Here is a 26,652-nt window from a genome sequence, read left to right as displayed (position 1 = left end):
ACCAAACTCCACTGCTGGGCAATTGAGCACGGTCCTTAACCCTCCCTGCTCCAGAGATGTGGTATCATAGCTGCCCCTGCATTCTGATCTCAATTTCCTTAGCTGGGATATGCGAAGAAAAGAATTCCACTGTGCTGTAATGTATGTGTGGTAATGATAAAGAATTCTTGCCCTTAGCTCTTCTGAGAAGGCTTTCCATATGATTTTGTACGGTAGTGGGGATTTTCCTATTCAGCTGCATGAACAAAAAAGTTTTCCTGCAAAAGACCTTCTGTGAAGTTAGTGTTCCAGTTTATCTCAAAGGTGTTCAGTGGGGTTAAGGTCAGAGGTCTGTGCAAAGGGGTCAGTTCTTTAACTTGATAAACCATGTCTTCATGGATCTCACTTTTTGGACAGAAACAATATCATGCTGGATTCCACAGCATACAAAGCCATTCTAAACAGTTGTGTGTTTCCAATATTGTGACCTTATAATGTATACTGGCCTATTGGTTTTCAAATATTTCTAGCTACAAAAAAGGCATGTAATGATCTTTAACTTGCGGATTAAAAATTGATGCATTAAAAACTTGTTTAAGTTCATTTAATTAGAGGTAACTAAAATATACTTTACAAAATAGGAGACATATTGCACTGTGACTTCAGAAGACCTACCAAGAACTTACTCCTATAACATGTTGCCAATTTTACACTCGCAAGATGCTTAATATAGATTGCTCCTAGGTGTAGATGATTCATTCATCCTCAGTAATTTGCATAACAATTATAGCTCACCATCGATCCAACCAAATAATACATTTATTAGTCATTTTCACTTGACATATCCCCAATTATGAAGCAATACATTTTTTATGACTAAACTTTTATTTATACTTAATAAGCTATTTACAAATGTCAATTTTGGGCTCTATTGAATAGATGACCAAACAACGACCTTAATTACTAGACAATATGCGTTCCTTAAAATGTTACCAGAATATGCTTTCAAATAAAAACTTCTTAGAAACTGCACTAATCCCATGTGGGGTACTACAGCCTTTATAACATTGTACATAGAAGCCCATGGACACACCTCTGATAAAACTCAATTGCTGTGCAGCATCAAACACACAGTTTTAATGAGGAAAGATCAAATTTTTATCAGAAAGCGTGGTCTGAATATGTTCTACCTGGATGCATAGCTTCACTGGTGGTTAATGAGTGCTTCAGGGGATGGCTTTTACAGATAAAAGTATGTCGGTGATTATTGGACAAAGCACATTTATTTGACATAAATGCATTTTTGTCTTGCCAAGATGCACAGCTTCTCCATATGATGATTGCGAGACCTCCCCAAAGGCTGAAAACCTTGAACAAGACTGACAGCAGAACAAGCGTAAACATATCAACACCAGTCTCAAAAAGTGTCTGGAGCTACAGGAGCTGTCAGTTGGGTCGCCTAATCCATAGCTTTATATTTTTGGTATTTGTAAATATTGTAAATTACATGGTGTCCCCTTCCATGTGCCCAAGTCCCCTGGGATAGGCTTCAGGTTGCCTGTGACCCTGTGTAGGAAAGGCACTATTGAAAATGGATGGATGAATTACATAAAATGCAAAACATGACCCTGACTATGCCTCTGATAAATGCATGTAGCAATTGCTTGCACTTATATTTGTAATACCGAGTTCAGTACCCTTGTGTGCATTAAATCAAAGTAGGGCTTAAGGTTGGATTTAATAGCTGAGATGAGATGTACACTTTTATTTACAACTTTAATAAGATTTCATAAAAGCGTTGTTAAATGTGTAAATATTAACTAACCCATGTGCTATCTTTCCCTCTTTGACAACAGCAATTCCGATTTTTCATTGATTTTTTTTAAAAGAAATTTTAATATTTAAATCGGAATATAACCTAAAATTCTGGGGATTTTGTACTTAGTTACAGCTCTGCATTATAGTATTTTTTAAGTAGTAAGAATACTAGTTCCTACCAGAAATTATTGGTGGAAAATTTCCAATGATTTCAGGCCCTTTAAATGAGATTACTGGCCAAAAAAAGGTTGAAAACCGCGTTTACTATTTCCTGCACATTTGGCATAAGATTGTGTTGTCAATGCAGGAACCTTGATGACTAGCATGATTACAATAGATAAAATAAATAAATTGTAGTTGTTTGATGACAGAGTTCGAATAAGAGGTCACTTTAAAATACAGAAAAATACAGTAAAAATGAATAAAACTGTAATGACCAAACCAACAGCAAAGCTGCTGAGACTTTAGATACAGATGTGAAATAAGTACGATATAAAGAATGCATAGTACTACAGTAACTACAGTTAATATCTGTTGATTGATTGTATGTTTCTCCTTTCACCAAAAAAGGGTTGGGTAGCACAGATCACTTTTAATAAGCGAGATTCAGGGCTGCAAGTGTCTGCAGTGGGTGGTTAAAACAGCTGAGACCACAGCTGGATGATATATATCAGCAATCGAAGACATTGTCTAGATCAGGATGTAACTGTGGCACATGTCACAGAAAGTGTCAGTAACAAACGCTGATGCAGCATTGGCTAGACCATAAGTCATTACCAGATAATTGTAACAACCCTTCGTTGTAAAGAAGGTCATTTCCTATATATAATTTTCCCCAGGTGCAGAACAGACTGTATACATTTCAAATCCAGTTAGGTATAGCAAAATTACCAGTGATAGGAGATACATTGGAAGAGTGGAAGAGTGGGTGAACCCCTGCCACAGGTCCTCACTGATGTTTGCCTTCAAGACTGCAGGTTTGCAATGAGAGCCTGAGCTATCAAACCATTCCTTGATTGCAGGTGCTCATGAACCACAGGTGTCAGGAATAGGAGGAAGGGATGCACTGCAGGGGTCAGATAGATGACATTTATCATGCTAAAGTAATGAAATCAATGCTGCAATCACAGAAAAAAAGAAACTCAAGGTCTAAGAACCAATCTATTTGTGTAAGAACTATTTGTGTTTTATTATATACAGTTGAAACTAAAGAAAGTGATAATAAATAAAAATTTACTGAAAATTGACTAATGAAATGTGGTTCAACAGAAGCATTTAAAAAACATTAAACTGGCCTGGACAAAAATGATGGTACCCTTAACTTAATATTTTGTTGCACAACCTTTTCCGGCAATCACTGCAATCAAGCGATTTCTGTAACTCTCAATGAGATTTCTGCACCTGTTGACAGGTATTTTGGCCCACTCCTCATGAGCAAACTGCTCCAGCTGTCTCAGCTTTAAAGGGTACCTACATGTTTCAGCTCTTTCTACAGATGTTCAATAGGATTTAGATCAGGTCTCATAAAAGGCCACTTTAGAATAGTGCAATGTTTTGCTCTTAGCCATTCTTGGGTGTTTTTAGCTGTGTGTTATCCTGTTGGAGGACCCATGACCTCCGACTGAGAACAAGCTTTCTGTCAATGGGCAGTACATTTTGCTCCAGAATGCCTTAATAGTCTTGAGATTTTATTGTACCCTGTACAGATTCAAGACACCTTGTGCCAGATGCAGCAAAGCAGCCCCAGAACATAACCGAACCTCCTCCATTTTTTACAGTAGGTACAGAGCTCTTTTCTTTCTGTATGTCATTCTTGCATCTTTGAACATAGAGCCTGAACCTTTGTGGATTGTCAATATGAATTTTGGCAAATTCTAGTCTTGCTTTTTTATGATTTGCTTTCAACAGAGGAGTCCTCCTTGGACATCTTCCGCTACGTCCACTTTGGCTTAAATCTGACACTGATGTACCTTGATGTACCTTGAAGGTACTGATGTACCTTGTACCTTGAGTTCACCTCTAATCTCTTTGGAGGTTGTTCAGGGCTCTTTGATTACCATCCGTATTATCTGTCTCTTCAATTTGTCATCATTTTTCCTCTTGCAGCCAGGTCCAGGTGGTTGGCTACAGTCCTGTGGACTTTAAACTTCTGAATAATATGTGCAACTGTAGTTACAGGAACATCAAGCTACTTGGAGATGGGTTTTATAGCCTTAACCTTTAACATGCTTGTCTAACAACTCTCTACTTAGCTTTCTGTGGTGCATGTTCAGTGTGGTGCACACCATGATACCAAAAAGCACAGTGACTATTTTTACCCTTTAAATAGGCAGACTGACTGATTACGTGTTTGAAGACACCTGTGATGCTAATTACAGTACACACTTTAGGTTAACATGTCCCTATGGTCAAACAATTTTCAATCTTTTCTAGGGGTACCATCATTTTTGTCCAGTTTCACTGGTTTATTTTTTAAATAAAATATTTTTTTAAATGCTTCTGTTGAACCACAATTCAAAAGCAATGTCTGATTTTCATCAGGCAACTTTCAGTAAAAAATTCTTGTTTATTTTTACTTTTGTCAGTTTCAAGTTATTTCACTGACCATTGTGGGTTATTCTTCCTTTAATGGAAGGGTGCTAACAATTTTGTTCACGTGTGTATAACTAGGCTAAAAAGCAGATTTCTGTAACTTATATTTAACTTTCTGGCTGATGTCTTGAAGCTTTGCGTTAGTTTTCCTAAATAATATTTCTTACTGATGCTATCTATTTTAAGAAGTGTACCAATCTCTTTTCCTGAAAAATGTCCCCCCTGGCGTGATGCTGCCACCACCATGCTTCAAAGTTGGATTGGTGTTCATCATTATTGCCACCATAGAACACTCCTCTAAAAGACTGGTTACCACCTGCAACTTTTAGTCTTTTTGGCTTTTTTTGCAGGGCTTAGAATAGGGGCTTTGTCCTTGCACAACAGTCCTTTGGGCCATGGCAGTATGGGAACCTCTCAATGGTAAATGTAGATATTTTTGTATCTGTTGCCTCAAGCTCCTTTACCAGCTCATTTGTTGTTGTCTTGGGGTTCAGTCGAACCTTTCAGACCAAAGTTTGTTCATCCCTTAATTTGTACCTCTTTTTTTAACAGCAATGATTAGTTCCTCTTCTCGTAAGATTCTGTAAAGAGAAAAGAGTCAGTTAAAACTACTGATATGTTTTGGCCTATCACAGTAAATCCATAATGGCAGAGAAAATTACACTTTCTAATTTAAATGTCTGCAAATCCAACAATGACTAGTAATGCCTTGGTTTATTGGTACACCAAAGGTGCCTACATTTTCTAGAGAAAGCAGCTGAGAAATATTTTAAATATCATTAAAACTGAAGCCATTCTTGGGGTTCAGGGGCTCAGTGAGAAAGATATAAGAAGTTACTGCAACATTTGCCTCACCTTCTCAAAAGCATACTCAAAGAATATGAGCATGGAGGAAGGAAGAAGCCTGGGCTTCAAGAGTAAGGAAGCCCAAGCACCGGATCATCATAAGACAGATGTAGAAGCATGAATGAAGTGCCCTTACTTAAAACTTGGTGAAGGAAACATCTGTCCCTGTCTCAGTCCTACATTGGAGAGGTGGCCCTATAATGGACTCAAGCAAACTGTGAGACCCTCTTTGTGTCCCCATGACAAGGTCAGCTCCTACACTGGAGCATACATGTGAAATGGCTTGGCCATATAAAGAGGTACTGTATAGTAGGTGGTCTAGCACACAGCCCTTTAAACAAGATTCCTTTGCAACTGTCAGGATAGTGACTTGAGAAGCCCAGTATTATAGATCCCTGCCCTGGGATAGCTGTAAAAGGGAACAGTGTAAAACTTTTAGAGAGTCTTTCTATATTAATAGAGATTCTTTCTTGCACAAGTGCTTAGGTCACACTCTGAACTGGATTACACTCACAACAGTAAATACACTCAAGATTCTCTACATCAAAAATGCATTCCTGGATTTCTCTTTAATGGGATTGCATGTGTCAAGTAAGGAAGTGGTAATAGTAGGTTTACAGATGGGTTTCAACAAGCACATAAAGGAATCATGGGTATGAACATTACTGTTCCTTCAAAGTGAACCCCCTGAAATTAATCCCATTAAGGCCATGGTATCTTATAAAGCCAGAATGGGGATTTTTTTTGGCTCCGTTCTCAGTTATTGACCAAAAAAGGCCTCTGAAGGAAAGATGGTTGTGACCATGCGGAATTGCAGTCTGCTTGAATGTAGATGATACTTTTTCCTCATATCCTGGTAATCCAAACCTTTTCGAGATCAAAGGTCTTGATGATTGAAAAATGGAGGACGTTAGCAAGTGACAAGAAAGCTGTCCTGAGCAAAGAATGCAATATACACATCAGTCTAAACAACAATGCCTACCACATTTAGAGTTGCAGATCTGGGGACTGTTTTGGTACAGAGTATACAGATGCCTGCTGCAGATAAGCATCTCTCTCTATGTGCTCCAAGGTGATGGGCTGAAGGTGGAACCCTGTCCCTCTTCCTTCTCCTAAAAAATGTCTTCTACAGAAGATGATTGTAGACTAGTGAGCGAAACCTCTATTGCTTGGGCAGCTCTCATTGTTCTTGATAGAAAGAAAGATGGGCTCTGGTGGTTTCGTGTGGATTATGTCAAAGAAAATGCTCTAACTCACAAGGATGCTTTTCCCCTACCACCTACTGAAGAGTTCCTTTCCTGTACTCCACTTTAGACCTGTCTAATAAGTTTTAACAGGTACAGGTTGACCTAAGAGACTATGAGAAGATGACCTTCACAACTCTGCTGGGTCTCTGTGAATTTGAGAGAATTCCATCCTCTTTGTTCACTGTACTTGCAAACCTATAGCGCCTGATGCAGTGCTGCTTTGGTGACATGGTAAATAATTCCCTGTTGATTTCCTTGCGTGAGGTAATAGTTTATCTCTCTGACTTTGATAACCATCTGTATAATGTACTGAGGTAATGGACTACAGTATCACCTGAGACTAATAGGTACAATGCTTTAGTCATGTTCTCTTTTGATTGATTGGTTTTCTGTTTGTTTCTTTCATTTCCTTAACATATTATTAAAAATATGTTTTGCTTTTATCTACCCTTTGTGTGGGCTGTGTTGCTGTGGCCCAGAACCGTCAGAGTCTGTAAAGGGAATAGAGTCCATTAAAACCTTTTAAAACCAGGTTATACTCATTTGTCAGATATAAACCAGTAATAAGTACCAGGAGATTGTGACCAAGTTTTAAGTGTCTATGCTTTAGGAAGCTCAAACCGGGGATGCTGACACTTGAAAACGCTGGCAAGGAAGCTTTCCAGAACAGAGTATGTTTATGTTAAACAAAGTTGATGGTTTATTGCCTGAAAGCCATAATTTACACAATATAGTGTCCTGACCTTAGCTCTAGCACATACACTTGATCTTAATTTGTCATAAAATCCGTATTTTGTCCTTTATCCCATCTGATAAGAATCAATTGGTATGACCTTTAACAGTTTAATAAAAGGATACTAAATTCACATCTTCACTTAATATAAAGTCCATAAACTGTCTAGACAAATATTATTTTTTTCCACAGGGGAGAGGCTAGGGTGCTCTCACTTAAGCCAGGGTTTACACTAATTCATTCCCTTTGTATGTTTCAATTATATACTGTATGTATCTCAGCAGAATCTGAAACAAGAACAGCGATTCAGCATTTCCTCACGGAAAACATCTTAGGTGGTGATTTGGTCTTAACAATATTTTACCTATAGTCTTTCCTCTCATTCTCTTTCTAATCTTCAGCTTCTCTTGTTTGTTGTGCTTTTTGTCTTTTGCTTGCTTCCTTTTCCCCCTTGGCATGAAAGTGATTATGATTTATTGAGCTTGCTACAGTGTAAGTAGTGGCCTGCTGGAGCTGTGCATGCAGTAAGAGTTATTGAATTACTGTCCAGCTCATTCGGGCTACATGTTTGGTGGACATTCATCTGATGATCAGACCTTCTGTAAATCTGGAATTACATTAAAGACACATTCAGGCCCTTTGGACTGGAGAATTAACAGCCACCATTCCTACCTTCCTCAGCTTGGTGATTCAACCTGTTCTTCTGCTGTTGTGTTCAATACAGGCTTTTCTGAGCTTCTGCTGAGTGCCTGTGCATACTGAATCTTAGGTTCAATGTATTTGTTGCTGAGAGTAAAATCTATTTAGTTCATGCTGCAATGAGTATGCGCTTTCCATTTGGGAAAATGGAAATTCTAGCATTAATACATCTGTGTTGCCATGCATGGTTGTGTTTGACAGGAAGGATAATGCTGTTACACACAGGGGGCATGTTGACATTAGAACACTCATTTAAATTACCTCAAGCTATCAAATTCACAAAGGCCACTTGTCATTTAGCTCGAAATGTGCAGAATGGCATAAGGGTAAGGGTAACTGTAAGGGATTCCTCACCCCTTTCTCCTACTCTGTTTCTGTGTATGTGTGAGTGAGTGTGTCTGCAGTCCCCTCGTACCCCTCTTCCCCTTTACCTAATGTCCATCTCCTTTATGTTCTTTTTCTGTACTTGATTATACTCCTTCAACTGCCACTCGATCTCTCTCTGTTTCTCTCTCTTTTTCTCTCTCTCTCATTCTGAGCCCCCTTGTGATTCTAATTAAAGTCAGTCATCTCAATTGTGATTGGCTGAGAGCAGATGACTCACACCTACAGGGGTTTTAGAGATTGGGGGGGCTGCTCTATCTCTCTTAGAGGAGAGAATGCATGCTTGCTTCACATGCACCGTTCGTACAAATACACACACAGGCACACACACACATACACACACTCGCTCTCTCCACAGTCAGACGCAAGCTGAGCTGAGCGAAGCATAACAGAAGAAAAGAGCCAGAACTAAAGAAAATCCTCTGCATCTCCCAGGAGGCTGAGAGAAGAGGAAGAGTTCAGCCATCTCTCTTTTTCCATCTCCCTCTTTCCAACTCCTCCCTGAATCCTTCCTAAGCCTGAGAGTCAGAAAGACAGAGAAAGAGTGGTGGGAAACAGGAAGAGAAGAAGAAAGAGAAAAAGAAGAGGTGAGTCTATCTGCATGCCTTTCAGCTAATAAAATGCCATTCATAGAGTATGTGCATTTATATTTTCTCTAAGCTCTTTAAATAGCCACATAATCCATACAAATGGATCAAGAGCTTAGTGTGATACAGCTGCTGCTTGTATTTTGCTGTAACATTTTAACTTTTTCATTGTTATGATGGGAGTGTCTAGAAATCTCCAGAAAGTTTTCTGGAGAGCAGTTGTGGCGCAGTTACAGTTCAGCCACTATGTGATTTGGTGTATGTGTGTGTGGCACATCTGTATATTTAGGGACGGAGGAGGATTGTACATGTATGTGAAAGTATGCCCATGTTTTTTGGGGGTGGGCGGTTATTGGGAGTTGGGGAGGGGGGGGGGGCGTTGTTGAGGAAGAACAGTGTGTAGGAATGCATTGGTGAAGGAGTGTTTGTAAGAGGTCTATGGCTATTGGTTGTTAGATGTATACACGTTTTGATGGGGTTGCTCAGGGAGGTGCGAGATTGTGTACTTTTTGGTCTGTGTATGTATTGTGAGAGTGTGTTCATCTCAGTATGCTTGTGTGAGTGTGAAGCTTGTTTAAAGCCTTGCCTGCTCTGTCACAGTGTGGGTGGAAACTGAGATCTTTCTGCCTGTGATTTTGTGTGTGCGTGCGCATGTGTGTGAGAGAAAGCAAGAGAGTGTGTGAAAGAAAGAGGGAGTGATGGAGTGAGAAAAAAACACGGCAGTTGCAGAGGAGTGAGAGATCTCTGACAGAACAGTTGAGAGGGATGACTGTCAAACCAGCTTTCTTTTCTCCCCTTCACTTTGTTCCTTTTCTCTGCATTTTCCAATCTTTCAACCCGAGGCTCATTTAACATCCCTGATGTTTTTCTCTAACATTCCTGAAGTCAAAATACAGAACTATGGGCATAAATAGATGCCTTGCCCTGTGGAAATATGTGTTTCAGTATGTACATGTACATACAACTATAAATATGCATATGTACTGAGAATTAATGTGTCAAATGTATATGACCTGATATCTAGCATCTTTTTATGCTTCCAACTATTTGAGATATACATTATGGTATACATTAGTCACACAATCCCTGTTAATAAGTATTTCACAGGATCTTATAATTTTCTATCTATCTATCTATCTATCTATCTATCTATCTATCTATCTATCTATCTATCTATCTATCTATCTATCTATCTATCTATCTATCTATCTATCTATCTATCTTTATATTTATAAAACTTACATGAGTCAAGGCTACATACCTCCACAAGGAATTAAAATGTATTAACATTTATATGGTAATATACTGCTTTCTGAGGCCGCTTACCATTAAAGGCAAGTCTTCTTTATCTCTGATGACATTAAACACACACACACACACACACACACACTATTATAAAACAGTAAAGCCATTCAGATTCCAGGTTTCGGTTTGGATGTAATTCAGTGCCGCTCCTCTGCATAATGGCAGTACATGAAAATAAACTGAAATGCATTTTGATGACAAACACAATCCATTATGCACATATTTGTTTGTGCGTGAGCGTGTGGTTGCATAAGGACACATCAGCAACTAAGGCAGATTTCTGTTATCTGGTGGCCAGAACCACATCGCCAAAATGAAATGGTGCCATTTCTCTCATTATTTTTGCCTTTTTTCCCCCATGCCAAATTATTATTTGGCTCATGGGCTATTTCCAATCCCACTGCAGATTCTCTACTGTCATTCTTCCTCCTCATTTTGACCTGATCTCTCCCTGCTGACAAACGGAGCCCTCAAAGCCTATCTGAGCTTGTTCAGCTTCTGCTGATGTGGGGGGTGGGGGTTGGGGTTATGGCGTTATTGCGACAAAAAAATCAGACGCATTGTTCTATTTCTCTCCTACTCGCCCCCTCGTTCTGCCTTTTGAAATTTTGATGTTGGATGGTAACCCACTGTGAAATTGCGTCATGCTTGGGTGGGTTGTGTGGAGCCAGAAGTGGCAGCTATATCTGGCCATCACTGGATTCTGATTTCTAGGCTATGTATATGTTTATAAGAAACGATGTAGCGCATATGAGATGGATGCTTTACTTTTATTACAACGTATCCACCATGACTGAATTTCTGAGTGGCATTAAAACTGATTTCAGAATTTAAATGAGTGTAGAAAGTAGCATTGATAATTGGAAAGACATTTCATACCAAGGAGCAAGTTTAGCTCATCAACTCATGCAGAAATATCTTAGTAATTATGCAACACAACACAACACGTTTCTGTGTAGAATAATTTATTGATTAATAAAGGTAGCTTGTTCTAAGTATTTCTGTTTCATACTCGCTTGTGTTGTTTATATGCTGCGCTGAAATATTTACATGTACACAACCGTAACTTATCCCGACGCCACAGATACAAAATAATAGTGTGTTACTTGTACATCTTGCACATCAGCCAAGACTTTTTCAACTATTGCTAGTCTGCTGACAAAGAAAACAGAAGTATTACTGTATTTGCTGCTAATAACATACATACACACGTGTGTAACAGGGCTAAGCCGCGACATAGTTGCATAGGCTGGGTAAAACTAATCGAACTGAAAAAAAAGGAATACAGCAGTGATGTCACTGATGTAACTTACATAACATGTAAGAAGGTGGGGGGAGTTTGGCCTGTGCTGGCTACCCAAGCCTTGGCTTAGCAGTAATACTTCTGTATATTTCTATAAAAACGATTCTTTGGTGCACTTGTTATATCTGCTTAGACTAAGAAGCGCAAAAAAAAAAAATGAAATTGAAGAAATGTTTTAGATATTATAGAATAAACAAATCTTCAGGGCATGCAAGATGCCAACGGAATCCCAGGTGCATTTCAAAATGGCAGGGAATTCCCTAAGGGGAGGACAGGAAGAAGATGTCAGGCACAGTTGATGAGCCAAATTAGTAGAGGGTACAGGCACACACACAAACACAAAACAACAAATGCTTAAAGGAATATACAGCAAATGTAGTCAGATTTTTTTTTTCTCCAACAGCTTAGATGGCTCAGAGCTACAAGGGCATTGGACAGAAAGATAAGGGGAAAGACAGAACAAGCATGGGGGAGACATCTTGCCAAGACTCCCTACTGGTGGTAAATTAGTGTATAATGAACGTTGTTCATCTTTCTTTTCTTTTTTTCATTCTCTGTTGTTAATGCTAGTGCACCCTAGCTCTTGGCTATATACAGTAATATCATATACAGTGGCTAACATACATACGAAGATGTTTTTAAAAAAAATCTCAAACACTATTATGTATTATATTTAGAATTAGTCAAAGAACGGCTTTTTGATACCTAACATGCGCCACAACAGGGTATAGTCTGCCACCCAATCTGGTCATAGTGTCTGGGTGTCAATTCCAATGCCTGATTATGTAAAATGGCCTTCTGGCATGTCTAAGGTCACATGGAGCAACTCTATGAATAAACACTGGCTGTATTAAGAAATATACCAGCTGTGCAGTAGGTGTATACATTTTTCTAAATAAAAAAAAGTGTTTGCTCATGGTTTGTGTTTGTGTATATGCACTTGTGTCATCAGGATGCCCTTTGAGTTTGTTTTCTGTAGTTTGCTGATAGATGCCAGTGTGCAGGTTTTTTTTTTTTTTTTTTCTCTCACTAGATGACATTTACAGTGTAGTATTCATATAGGCCCTGCCTGACCTTTGGAGCTCACCGATAAAGCCCTGTCAGATTGGTTTTGATACATAATACATGACACAGATCAGATGGCTCAGCCTCAGTACCGGAAAACTTGCTTCAGGTCAGCAACTGCAGACGGAGCTTGGTGTGTGTTGAATGTCCACTCTCCTGTCTCTCAGAGTTCCACATCCTGTGGCGCTAAGCGAGAGGTGTGACAGTAACACGCTAACCTTCCTGTTCTCGCCTACATTTCCCATCTGTCCCTCCTCTCCAGCCATCTGGCCCTTCCTGGACTAATTAGCCAATCAGCTGCACTGGCGAGAAGGGCTTGTAATAGGTTGTATGTATTATGTATCTTCTAATGTTAATTTTTGATTTATTTATTTATTTTTACTTTGGAAGCATATAATTTAGGATATGCCATTTTAAAAAAAAATAAACGGTAGGTATATCTTGCCATGACTATAATAAAAAAAAAAGAAAAAGAAAAACCCATGAGAATCACATTAGCAGTATATACAAAACTGTTTACTTTATATTATGGGAAAAATTAAACACATATATAAGTGTAGATGAATGTTTCCCTGTGTCATTATGCAGTGTGCATGTTCTACTTTCCCTCAGGCACGTAGACATGATGTTCTTGAAATAATTATCAAGCTTAGTTCACTTGTTAGTCAGACATCTAGTGGCCAAGAATATACAGAATGATGTGCTCATGACTACAGAGGTGGTGACATCAATGACACCTTAACCCTTAAACAAAATTGCTATGGACTAACCGAGACCTCACCATCACCACCACCACCACCGTTATGGAAATAATGATTGAAATTCTTGACTAAGGATTGTCGTTGAAATTCCTAACAGATACAAGACATTTCATCTGGCATTTTAGATAAAAAATATCAAATTAGACGGGACAAACAGCAGAAAACCAAAAAGACAGAGGATTGGGTCGAGCTGCTACGGCAAATATCACACACTTGTGAGTAGAATTATCATCAATCTGCCATCTAAAAGCAGTAGAGAACTATCCAGCAAAAGCTGAAAAACTAGTACTAAATTTGTGACCAGAAAACATTCTGAATATGACTGTTACACATTTTAGTAGGTCTATAGTATGCCATTGAAAGCCATTGTTTTTGCAGTCCTCGAAACAGACCAGCTGTTTCTCATTGAGGCTTTCCAACTTTCTTTGACCAAGCCTGCAGTCTGCTGAATAATACAGCAGTTCCAAAGTTTATAGTATGCTGTAAGACTTGCGGGTCAAGACATCTTTTCAATATTCCAAATGAAATCTGTCGAAACGGAGAGTACCACTGAAACACTTTGAATTCTCTGTCTGTTTCAGCACTGGGAGTTCCCAGAAGAAGAGCTTGTAAATGTCACCTTTTGAAGTATAAAGGAATTAAAGGCCCCCTAATCCATGGAATATCTAATTGTCGACCCAAATGACCTCCAGAACACTGATCTTGACTCAGTGATGAATGTGACAGTTGTTAAATTGATTCTCTTTTTCTGACACGGGCTAGATAAACATAAAGGTCTGGATATGGAGCATGGGTTTGTCTGTCTGGTCTTTGTGTGTTTGGATTCACATCAAGATTTGGTCATTGCATGTCTATGGTATGCAAGTGTTTGTGGGCTCGAACTGATCTGTTGGTCATGTTTGTGATATTTTATTGATCTGAGGCACACAGCTTCACTAAACCTCAGACAGATGATTCTGCAATGCAATTTGTTATCTTTTGTATATAGGTTTTAATGGGTATAAGTGGTATCGATACCGCATCTGCTCTGCAGGGAAGTGGCGGCTGATGTTACATAACCTGTATCAATCTGTCAGTGAGACTGATATTATTGTGCAAATATGTTTACACAGAGGCTTTTTTTTCATTCCACATTTAGTCCTGGTGATATTCCTACATGCTGAGCTCAGTACACATGATGCTCTGCTTGTGGCCTACCCTGGAATCCCACAAACATGCCGTTAACGAGGAGCAGATTTATTCGTTAATTAATCCTCTTCATCATCACAATCCAGGAGACCAAACCCTGACATTTAGGGTCATTAATAATTTGCAACACTGAAGCCACATCATGGTAAGCCACACACTAAATATAGCAAGCTTTCATTAAAACAAATGCAATTTGGTCTTAGGTTGAGCTTGCACTTTTTGTATATTAAAGTCTGGGGTTACTTTGCTTGTTTTCAGTGGGGATTTTATTAGTAAACTGCTTCCATTTGAGAGAGTCTGCGGTTTTGCAGACCTGATTGCTTTTGTGAGCTTCAAGTCTCCAAAGGCTGCATTATACAGAAACTTAGACACTGATGTGTGTCATAACAGCCTCCAGTTGCCATGACAACTAGCGCAACCTGTCATCAGTCTTCTAAATGCATATTCCGCTGCTGTCTGAATAAATGCTTTGGCATTTCAGTATATCATAGTGCTCGGTGGAGGTGCTCCTGTGGATCATGCATCTTAACAATGAATGTGGTGTCTATATAAGTTAACCTAAATCCCAACATGCATGGCTACAGCATGCTGGTGTACGGGTTCAGCTTGCTTGCTGACTTTATATGAAAAGTGCCTGCGACTGTATGTAAAAAGAACAAGTGACACTTTGAGATGACAGGCCATTGTGTTGCAGGAAGATGCCGCAGCTCATTATTAAAAGCGCTTTTGTTAATCAGGCGTTTGGTGAAAGCGTAAAAGCATTGAAAATTAAAAGGCAGGAAAGTGAGTCATGTTTGTTAAATCACTTTGCTCGTGTCTGTATCATGCATAGGGCTTTTTCAGTGGATGGATGGATGAATGGATGGATAGATGGATGCATGCATGCATGGTTCAGTGGTACAACAGGCACAGCAGCTGTTGTGGTGTAAAAAGTCTTGCATGCATTTTCTGTTTTATAGCTTGTCATTGGTCAGGAACCAAACCATCTGTTTGCAATATCACCCACCATAAAAAAAAAAAATACAAAACTAGACACTTTCCCTATTATCCCTACTAAAGAAAGCTTTTTTTAACACAACACAATATAACTAACATGTCTAAAATTAACATTCATCATAACGCTGTGCAAACTATCACTGTACTTTATGTCTCTACAACAGAACTGCAGCTGCTGTTATCATAAATATAACCCTGCTGTCAACCCAAAAACCCTAAGGATGACAATGGGCGGTCTAGTCAAGATTTACATTGGCCCCTTTCTTTTGCTTAATGACGTGCTCATGCAGCTAATAAATTGTTCACATATGGGGGAATAAACACACATTTGCTGATATTGGACCTCGGAAAATGTCTGTTTACAGCCAAATAGGCCGAGATTAGCAAAAGATGGATTTTCATTAATGACATTCTTCCAAATTGTGAAGAGCACATGCAGGCACACGCTAGCCAAATAGGATAATGTGTGATTTCAAATGTAATTTCTCTTCAGTAACGAACCTCCATGTAACATCGTTGAGGTCATTTTTTCCCCCCATGTAGAGGTTATTTTAGTATCATATACGAGGGGCATGTGATCAGTAATAAAAGGATACAAATGGCTTCTGGACGGGGATGGGAGAAAGTTCTGGAAAAGTGATACTAACCGAGTGCAGCGATGCAGCTTGTTCCTGCTTGTAACTAACCTGCCCCGTTAAGTAGGTAGTAGGAGGGAGAGAGAAAGAGATGGAAGGAGAGCTTTAAAAAGCATAGCAACAAGAGAGCTTTTTTTCTTTGGCTGTGCAGGAATAACGAAGCCTTATTGCGCAATGCCTGCAAGCAAACAAGCATGTGTGTGCATCTGTGCAGGTTCCCGATGTCCCTTAGTGTCATTGACTGAATCGTCATGTGCCAAGTAGAAACATATCTCAATGTCAAGCATGTAGGAGTGACCTGGTTCTTCTAGCTCTATCCAATGGCATCTCACATGACTCATGCGTGCCACCTGTCATAGCAGCACTATGGGGAACAAATTTGGCCTGCATTATGGATTCGGCATCACACCTAGCATCAGAAGCACAGACAAACAAATGGAAACTATTCTGCTTTTTCCCAGTCTCTTCATTTCTGCTCTGCATGGGTGCAATTTGCCTGTTGAAATGCTGCGTTCCTATTTCAGGCCATCCCACACACTTACAGTGACACACGCATGCGCGCACACACACACACACACACACACTCACGCAAAGTCATTGTGTGCGTTTCCCACACATGTGAAGAAAGAGAACTGAAATTTGTCACTGCCTAATTACAGTGTTCTGCTGCCCAAGGAGATGGTTCTTTTCTCCTTTATTTATTTATATCTATTTTTTACATAGTAGAGAGAGAGAGAGGGGATGATGGAAAACCTCCTGCTTTAGCGTTCAGTCTCGTGGCAATTAGCACATCAAGGATCGGGACAGTTCAAAAGCAAATGAACTGCAATTGCTTGCGTGCGTGTGTGTGTGTGTGTGTGTGTGTGTGTGTGAAAGGTGGAAATCTGGATGGTTACATTCCTCCTAATAGACTAAAAAAACTAATAAAAATCTCCTGCTATGTTACGCAAAGTCTGTTTCTTATAATTTGTTTACAAGCCAAGCAATGAACATTTGGGATTCATTACAAGGCCCAAATAAACGTCACAATATCCCTATTAAAACATCAATATGGAGCAGTAACAGTAAACTATAATGAAAAAAGCTCATAATGGCTAAAACAAAGTAATTTGCTTTGGTGAAATGCTTCTTGTTACTTATTTATGGCTTTACATTTATTCATTCATTTATCCAGTTCATATCCTTTACTTTGGAGTCTACTGTAAAGACTATGGCTAAATAGTGCTGGTTTGGATTAGGGAGACTAAGGAAATATGTGAACTCTTTTTCCCATGTACTCTTTTTTTAAACACAAAAATTGGATCTTTGTAGTCAGCGGAAACCATGGCAACGCAAAGGTGTATTGAGAGAGCTTTTAAAATAGCCTGGAGCGCCACAAATGATACACAATCAGTAGCATAGTATTTCTGAAACCCTATCCATTGACCTGTTTGTCAGATAAAAGATAAAACCCTAAATTCTCCTCCTATTCACTATCCTGCCAATTGTGCATTTATAAAAACGCATTTACTGCAAAGATAGGAGAAACGGGAGAAAATCTCATTGGCTCGTCTTTATGCTCATGTGGGCTGCTGTAAAAGAGGTCAAGAAAAAGAGTGGATAAGTATGATTTAATAGGGGAAAAAAACCTCATAATGGTCCGTCCTTTTTGAGTATTTACAGTGCTAATGAATGTGAAGGCTGCTCTTAAATGTCAGCCGTCTTTGAGTATTGTAAAACAGAGTGGTGGTGGGGGGGGGCAGGTTTACATATTTGGCACTGCATTTTTTTTTTTTTTTTTGCTTGATACTGCAAGGAAAGTGTGTGTGTGTGTGTGTATCTGTGTTAGAAGGATTGCTAACCCCAGTGGTTCATTCGCTGTTAGTATGGATGGCAGCACACAGCTTTCAATAACAAAAAGTGCTGAGCTTCTGTTCTGCTGAAGGGAGCAACACAGCCATATCTCTAATCAGATTCCATATTAATCATATTTCACTACACTACAGCACGGCAAACTTTAATACCGTGATCCTTACTTTATGTAGCGCTCTGTAGACTAGTCAAAAATAAAACTCAATGGTGTGCGCTGATGTCAGAAAATAAACAACAGCAGCATGTTCCAGAGGGTTTTTATTCTTCTTATACCACAGAGATTCATCACTAACATTGTTATTTAGTTAATAAAGTATAACACACATCAGACTTTTTTTTTTAAATCTGAGTGTAGGTAGGTTAAAGTTGTGAAGTGTCCATGTATCTATGTCCTGATATCATTAATAAAGCAGCTATAAACAATCATTCCTTCGCTATTGTATTTTAGTGTAAATGATAGTGTAGTGCAGACGTTAGAAACAATGTGCTGTATTAGATAAAGCAACTTAATATTAACAACAGGGCAGGGGTGTCCAATCTTATCCGCAATGGGCCGTGCAGTTTTTCATACCAATCATGCAGGAGCCACACCTGATTCCACCTGTTTAATCAGTTTTTCTTGGCTTTCAGTAGACTCAGGTGTGGCTTGGCTGGAATGAAAACCTGCACCCACACAGGCTCTTTCCGGATAAGACTGGACACCCCTGATATAAAGTGTGAGCAGTGCTTTTTATAGAAACTTTCCTCTTCTGACCAATCAGAATCAAGCAGGTATCAAGGTGCGACATAGCACAAAGTTGTCATATAATAACTATAAATAATGATGAAACCAAAGAACAAAACCCAACCAAATGGGTTGGATGATGTTGGGACAGTGTTCCCAAGGTGCGATTGATGGCCTACAATGGAGAAAATGGAGATATGGAGATTGTATATTGTGGTGTTTTTGTCTCTTTAGATTGTTTAGTACTATAATTATTGCTTGTTCTTCAGCCGAATCCTTAAAACTTTCAAACACAATGCATATAGCAGCTTTACTGGATGACCCCTTCCTTGATATATCATGAAGACATTATAAAGAACCAGTTACAATGGAAAATATACTTATACTGAACAATGGTTTGACAGAAATAGCCTAGAACTAGCAGGACAATTGCCTACATTGTTAGAACGGTGTAATCATCACACTTTTATTATATACTCTCTAAAAAAATATTTGTATGCTTGTTCTATTCATTGAAATTTATCTTCAGGTGTACTGGATATAAGAATATGAGTGAAAGGATTGTAGAGGGTGTAGAAATTTTCAGCACTTAGCTTATTTCCTCCATTTTTCAGCATTTCGTGTGATATTTGATCTTCTGTGACACAAATTATACAGTGTCGCTCTCTCCTTTGTCCCTAGTTAAGTATCCGAATATTTGTTAAGTGTCTCATCCCGGGTCAGTGAAAGGAAGTAATTATTTTGAGCTTTTTAAGTACTGTTTTGCAAATTGTCTATAGAATTATATAGATTAGCAGGTGGTAGAGCGTTCGATGAAAAACGACTGCAGGTAATTTGATATTCATGTCAAATGAATGTGTTATGCATCCAGTGGTCTATATAGCATGCTGATGTTCTGAGAGTGTGAAGAGGTTTCGAAATCTGAATCGTGAAAGACCCTCGTGGAGTACTTGATAATGTCTCAAAATATAAAGATACTGGAAAATAATTTTTATTCATATGAATGGAGACCAGATTAAGACATTTGACATAACTGTAGAGTGCACACACACAAACACACACACACACACACACTCAAAATAATATTCATGTTCATTCTTTGCATTTGTGATAATAAATTATCATCTCTACTATCTCTCTCTCTCTCTCTCTCGCTCTCTCTCTCTGTCTCTCTCTCTCTCTCTGTCTCTCTCTCTCACACACACACACATACACACAGAGACACAGCTGTCAGAGGTCATGCATTTTCAATCAAAGCCTTGTTTTGTGTGATCCAGATAAGCTATGTTCAGACTGAAATGGCTGTGATTGGATTACACTGAGCAAGACTTGTTCATTTTTTTTCTCCTTGGAACGAAATGACGGCAACATAATCTACTCAATAATATCGTCACTAACATGGACTCATATCAGTCATAAAGTGGAAATGTATTTGATACACTTATGTTATTTGTGCCACAGCTTTTTTTTTTTAAAGGTGCAGGGCAAATTCTTACATTCAGACTTCACTGGAAAAGGGGTTTATGTTTAAAGGTTACACTCATGATCACTCATCACTTATACAAACGTATGTAAAGAATAAAACATAACAGGGCGTGATGTTTCAGGATATTAATCAAAGATGGGTGGGGGGGGTGATGCTGTCTAATGCAAACCAAAGTTAAATACCTTCCTGCAGCCAGGGCTGTGAGCAGGGTTTTACTGAGTTCCACATTGCAGAAATTTGAGTCACTTTATATACCACAATACCAAATGTACTACACCATTTACTAATGTTATACTTCAATTCTTGCATAAACTGCCAAACCCAAGAGGCGGTATTTCATTTTATTGAATTAAATATCTCAGATTTTCCTTCTCTCTGCATATGCATATCCTGTTTACCTCTCTCTCTCTCTCTCTCTCTCTCTCTCTCTCTTGCTTTTTCTTACTGATGACTGAAAAGCTGCATGTATTAAAAATGGCATGTACGCTGCAGGTTACACCTAACATTACTGCAATCAGCAATCACCTAACATTACTGTGATCAGCTAACGTTACAGCAATCTGCTAACGTTACAGCAATCTGCCATTCAGTCTGCCAGGGGGTGTCTGCCATACAAATCCTTGTGAATTAGCTGATTCTATAGAAATGCTATGGTGAGCATGTTAAAGTATAAACCTGTGCTTGTCTTATGACTGGTCACTACTGTCAGAGCTGCCCCAAAGTTTGGTGTGACCTGACCATCACATGCATATGTGGTTCTTCCCCAACCTGTTGTGACAAAGTTTGAAACACGCAATTGTACAAAATCTTTTTGTATGTCGTTTCTATACAATTTCTCATCACTGGAACTAAGCGGCCCAAACCTATTCCAGCATGACAATGCCCCTGTATACAAAGGGAGCTCTGTTAAGACACGGTTTGCCAAGGCTGGTGTGGAAGAGCCAGAGTATCCCACACAGAGCCCTGACCTCGGCTTCACTGAACACCTTTGGGATGAACTGAAACGCCGACTGCACCCCAGGCCTTTTCACCTGAGATCATTCCGTGACCTCACTAATGCTCTTGTGGCTGAATGAACAAATCCCGACAGCCATGCTCCTAAATCTGGTGGAAAGCCTTCACAGAAGAGTGGATGTTATTATAACAGCTGAGGGGAGACAAAATGGACGAAGACAGACAAAAATGTGGAATGGGATTTTTACATTACAATGACTTTTACTAATACACAATTGATTAATATACAGTAATTAATTAGCTGATAATTAACAAATGTGTATACACTCTTAACTAATTATTTAATTTTTTTTTTGTTATGAACAAATCATTAGTTAGTCTGACTACAAAAATATTATATGTATCAATGACAATTATATACACTTTCATACTATTATTGGCTCATTTATAACTATGAGCAAAAAACGTTTACACAATTTATGTAGCTGCTATCTCAGTAGTCATGATTACTATTTAATAGAGAGTCTTGCATTATGCATAGTCATAGATGTATCTCCAGTCACTTTTAACACGTGAGTTACATACACAGTATGTGTGTATAAATAGTAATCGGCTGTGTTTTGTTGTTTGTAGCGCAGTGTTATAGAAATGTCAAGCACATTATCAAGATATTGTTTATCAGTTATGCATTTAAAGGTTAAACCTTTCAAATGGACCTAATAATACAAAATATGGCCATTGCACAATCGCACAAAATTGACATTTCTTAGCTATTTGAATTGCAGACACACTGTGAAACACTGTGTTTAAAGCGGCAGGACTGTACATGTATATTGATATGATTTCCTATGACCAGTCATTCGAGACCATTTCATACCCGTATGACTGTATTGAAAGACACTTTTACTGCAAAAATTCCCTGTAGTTTTCAGAAAGAGAGTATGCCTTAAGAGTGCCTAAGCGAAATGAGGTATCAAATTGCCATGTGCCATGAGAAGATGAGTCTGGGTGTCCAAATTCAATCCGGAGTTCGGTGGGAGATAGATTGAGAAAGGCAAGGAGGGCCTCCTTGGGTTGTGTTTGGTTTTATTTGGGGAGCTATTTGCCAGAGTGAGCTCCCTCTGTCTTCATTACTCTCCCACTGTGTGGCGGATTTAATGACACATCGGCTCCGGCAAGCTTGTTTCCTTGTGCGAGGCTCGCAGCTGCGCAACGTTTCCACGGAGACCTGAAAGCTCCATGGCGACCAGTATGAATGTCTGACAGCCTTTAAGGATGGACGATGCCACTGATTTTTTTTGCGATCTGGTATATGGAATACAAAGGCTGATATCCTGATAGTAATACCTGTGTGAAGGGAAGAAAATGGCAGGTTGGTATCCCAGCTCTTACCTTAAGAGTCTTAACTTTAAGATCTTCAGAGTATCGTAAAGGATATCGTTCCAGCAGTGCAGCTTGGGACCACTTGTGCCTAATTAATACATATAGTAAAGTCAGTACCCAAATTTCTAGAACATTATAACGGTGCTTGTATTTTCTCTGTCTTACTTGTATGTTGCCTTTTTTTGTGTGTGCGCATCAGATGCACATTCCAGTCAGGTGAGTGTCTCGAAATGGCACAAAGCTACAGTGGGTAGCTTATGGGTCAGCAAGCATTTTGCTTTAAAAATGCCCCCAGGGTTTTTAGACTGTGTCTAAAGTGACAGACTCTGTTAGTCTGTAAAGGCTACTAATTCTTGGACTTACTATGAATAAACCTCACAGACAGACAGACAGATAGACAGACAGACAGACAGACAGATAGATAGATAGATAGATAGATAGATAGATAGATAGATAGATAGATAGATAGATAGATAGATAGATAGATAGATAGATAGATAGATAGATAGATAGATAGATAGATAGATTTCATTGCTCTTGTTTAATCTCAGTGAGATCAGGTTGCCAGGATAAACCTAATTTTAATCAGCACAATCTATTGCATTGTATACTGAAGTGTAGCAGTAGCAAGAGAATAAGTAAGCATTCAGATCAGTTATTTTATTTTAAATACAGTATAATAGATGTGAGCATGAATAATTCCTCAATATTTTATTTAAAATGGATATATGTTTTGTTTTGTTTTTTCCTCGTGGCAGCATATCAAATTTAGGAAGAAGAGGATGACTTTGTATATGCAGCTCCAACAGTCTAAAGGGCATTGATATGTGCCAAAAATAGCAGGACTTCCCAGTTTAGCCAAGAGGACAGCTACTTCGTAGTTGTTCTGTTATTGAGTCCTCTCTGGTGTTCTTCTAAGTCCTCCTCATGACTTGTGGAGGCATATGAAATCTCATTTTCCAAATGCTTATTGCTCTCTCCTCCATGCAGTGTGACCTCTGGTGTGCACTGTCATAAATTCTCTTCGTCTACAGTCTGTGGTTGAGCAGTTGGTGTAAGCAAATAGGCATGGAACGGATCACCGCTATCACCCAGTAGCCAACTATTTCCACAGTCCTCATTCCCTGCTCAGTGGCAGACTTCAGAAACGGCCCTGATGAAGGCATGATGAGTATTCCAAGCAAGCTTGGCGTCTGTGTCTGCTGTGCAACAGCTGGAGCTGCGGTTCAAGAGTATGGGAAAGAGTTTTCTGTCCACCTGGCATCATTTCAGTGGCATGAAAACTGGCATGAATGTGTCTTCATGGTACAGTAGTCACTTAATACATGACTTGTGAGACAGCAGCCTTGATAGGTTCATGTAAATCTCATTTGCTGACACTGAATTGACCAGGTCTAAAAAAATTTAAAAAGTCTTTTTTATAAAGATCTCTTGACCACATTAAGACTTATGCTCATGTGGCTTAAGTGGTTAAGGCTTTGGGTTGTTGCTCAGAAGGTTGAGGTTCAAGCCCCAGCGCTGCCATACAGCCACTGTTGGGCAACTGAGTAAGGCCCTTGACCTGCTTTGCTCCAGGGGTGCTGTATCATTTCTGACCCCAAATTTCTTAGCTGGGAAATGTGAAGAAAAGAATTCCACTGTGCTGTAATGTATATGTGGTATTTAAAAAGGCTTCTTTCTTTCTTCTTAGCTATATTCTGTTTATCCAAACTACCAGAAATCATTACAAAACCACCATTACCATTTGGCAAAAAAATGATATTATGCCAGTCAAGGAAAAACATACTGCTGTGGTGATGTCAGCCGATTTGCCGAACCACTGTGGGGGTAGGTTTAACGCCACTACATGTGAATCACTGACTCGTTGACTGACTCTCCTCAAAGACGTCACTACAGTGTAGGTCCATGCCATTTTCAAAGCTAGCTATCCACAATGTCCTTAGCTTTTATAACAAACAAAAACTCAGTCTCATATTTCCACACAGTAAATGGTTTACTGACATTTAAAAATGGCCACATATTATTTCTTAATCATGACTGAAGCTAAAATTACACTTTTTTTGCCCTGTCTGATATGTTGCAGAAATGTTGTGCAAATCCAGAAAAAAACTAGACCAGGCTAGTATTAGTTAATAATGTATGATATAGATAGAATTCTTGCAGATATCTAGTAGAAATCTGTTAAATAATTCTCCTTATTTTGCCTCTTGTGTTTGAATAACAAACTAATTATTAACTGTAAAAGATCTCAAAGAACACGAATATTGGTACTTGGTGTAAAACTGCATGAAAAGTTTATGGTATGATAACCGTACAATCCAATGTCATGAGTTTCAGTACAACTTTACACTGTAGGATGATATTAAATACACATAGGAATGTAGCACCATTACACCAATTAAGATAAATACTTTAAATACTTTTTTAATCTGACATAATAATATTCACTGGTATAGAATATGTTAATTGTATACTATTTCTGCATCACGGTGTGCTGTTATATTGGCTTCACTACAAAAAAAGAAACAGAAATTAATGGATTGTTGCAAAAAATAACTGAATCATTCTGCACTGAATCATTCTGTTCTGAATCATTTAACTTGTAGTTCTAATATGCCAATAAGGAAAAACAAATTTCAATTAGATTTTAGCTTAAATATGTCAGATGTTATCAGTGAAATCCAGTTTTCTGGAATTACAGAGATTTCCCAGTCTTTACAATGTGCATATAAGGTTATTAAACTGAAAAATGTTTCCTAAAAGTTATGATAACTGTTACTTTGCTGCATTTCTCTTCTAGTCAATAAGCAGCTCTGTTCACTTGGAGATAATAGGCTTTGTGCATGTTAGTGCTTACTGGCAGAAACTTCTCCAAATGGGAGAGGAAGACACTTTCGTAAACACAGTCCTCTTAAAACTACATTATGGTCATTAAACATTGGCTTTATCTCCTCTGTTTAATGACTGTTATTTCATATGAATATTTATGAGCTTTCACTAATCCATGTGGTGCTTGCATCAGCAACTAGCTGCTGGTGTAATTGGGAAAGTATTTTTTCCTGATTTCATCGCTTGTTTGTTTGTTAAGTCATATTAGGCTCCTGTTAACAAAAAATAGAAACACTTTGGCTAGTCCCAGGAAACTATGGCTAGTGCCGGGAAATAGCAGACAATGTGATTCTTTTCAATGAGACTCTAAAAGCTGCTTGGTGAATGCTGCAAGGTTGCCCATGGTTCATTTCTGCTACTAAAATATGGAAACCGATCTAAGCAGGTCCTGATGCATTGCCATATTTTTTTATTGAACCTGAAAACAGGGTACCGCTCAGGTTTAATAGGAATATAAAGCATTACTCATGCTTTTGCAAAGTAGACTAATTCCTTGAGGACATTTTGCTCAAACTTTGAACTTCTTCAAAAGAATTGAAATGCAGTATACAATGTTTATGTTTTTCTAGACCTATAAAAAAAAGTATACACTATATGACCAAACATATGTGGACACCTGACCATCACAGCTCAAAGTGGTGCCACAATTAAAGAAGCACAGAGAAAACCTTTACTGTATATGGTGTGGAATTAAAACTTCCTTAGAACAAAGGTGCTTAAATATGTTCCAGCATGACAATGCCCCGGTACACAAACATAGTCCATGAAGACATTCATTCTGTTGGAGTGGAAAAACTCAATTGTCCTGGACAGACCCCTGACCTCAACCCCACTATACGCCTTTGGGATAAACTGAAATTCCGACTGCATCCCGGGCCTCCTCAACCAACATCAGTGCCTGACCTCACTAATGCTCTTGTGGCTAAACGGTCAAATCCCCACAGCCACATTCCCAAATCTAGTGGAAAGCTTTCCTGAAAATTGGAGGTTATTGGAGGACAGACAACATATGGGTGTGATGATCAGCTGTCCACAAATTCTTGGCCATACAGTGTATCATTTTAACAGCACCTTTAACACACAATACTTTTATGCACCGGATGTGACTTGTGTATTCATTTCAGGCATCAGTTTACAGTTTTCCATACTGGAAATCTATTTAAAAGGCCACCCATGATCACATATTTAAATTTGAACAGATGGGATTGGGTTAATTGAGTGAAGGAG

The 26,652-nt window shown here is 38.8% G+C and overlaps 1 protein-coding gene across 2 annotated transcripts in view; it reads left to right on the top strand.

Annotated features, from left to right (window-relative positions):
- Positions 1–8,582: 8,582 nt before the first annotated feature.
- The window catches only part of prickle2a (prickle homolog 2a), a 37,787-nt gene continuing 19,717 nt past the window's right edge, over positions 8,583–26,652 (top strand). For both annotated transcript variants that reach the window (XM_058390052.1, XM_058390051.1), the window contains exon 1: positions 8,583–8,885. The gene's annotated coding sequence lies outside the window, so the exon portion shown is untranslated. The remainder of the gene's footprint in view (positions 8,886–26,652) is intronic.

This window comes from Hemibagrus wyckioides, linkage group LG05, assembly GCF_019097595.1.
Source record: "Hemibagrus wyckioides isolate EC202008001 linkage group LG05, SWU_Hwy_1.0, whole genome shotgun sequence".
NCBI classification, from domain to species: domain Eukaryota; kingdom Metazoa; phylum Chordata; class Actinopteri; order Siluriformes; family Bagridae; genus Hemibagrus; species Hemibagrus wyckioides.
This window is presented reverse-complemented; position numbering and strand designations above follow the sequence as displayed.